This window comes from Ceratina calcarata, unplaced genomic scaffold (genome assembly GCF_001652005.2).
Source record: "Ceratina calcarata isolate Rehan_Ccalc_2016 unplaced genomic scaffold, ASM165200v1 scaffold2046, whole genome shotgun sequence".
NCBI lineage: Eukaryota > Metazoa > Arthropoda > Insecta > Hymenoptera > Apidae > Ceratina > Ceratina calcarata.
Genome location: NW_017142095.1, coordinates 4,550 through 5,162, shown reverse-complemented (window position 1 = coordinate 5,162; position 613 = coordinate 4,550).

The window sequence follows — 613 nt, the reverse complement described above, 5'->3', positions numbered from 1 at the left end:
CGGGACCCCGATCGTAGTTGTAGGCCCACCGATACGAGGTTCGGCATGAGGGAACGAGCTGTTCTCTTCTCGTGCCGACATATTAATACAGTCCACGCGAAGCAAAGACGAGTCAGTCGCACATGTCTTACGCTAATTAATCGCACGAGTATCCGTGCCTCGCATAATTTGAGTTCTCCTATTGTTTTCAGAAACTCTTGAGAGACGCACGCCGGTCTCGTACACCGCGGACACGAGGGTTCGCTTAGCAGTCCCGTCTTTTCTACTTTAATCACGTTATATTCTTAATTTCGAATTAATAAACGGTTCTGGGTTTTCTGGGGAAAACTTCGCTGTATTTATTTAATAATCCCGATTCTCTATCTCCGGCTCCCCGTTAGGGTACCATCCCTAACAACGACCAACTCCACAACGCGTTCCCGATCCGCGGTTTTCGCTATTGATCGATGACTACCTTTCAATAATTGATTTGGCCGTTTTTTTAAAAAAAGGATTGAATGCTACATCATGTCATTGCCCTATTAGTTGCTTATTAGTACGTCGTTTCAGAATTCTTGTCGATGATTTACTATAAACGTATTCTTAGACAACAAAGAAGATCAACAATTGGAGG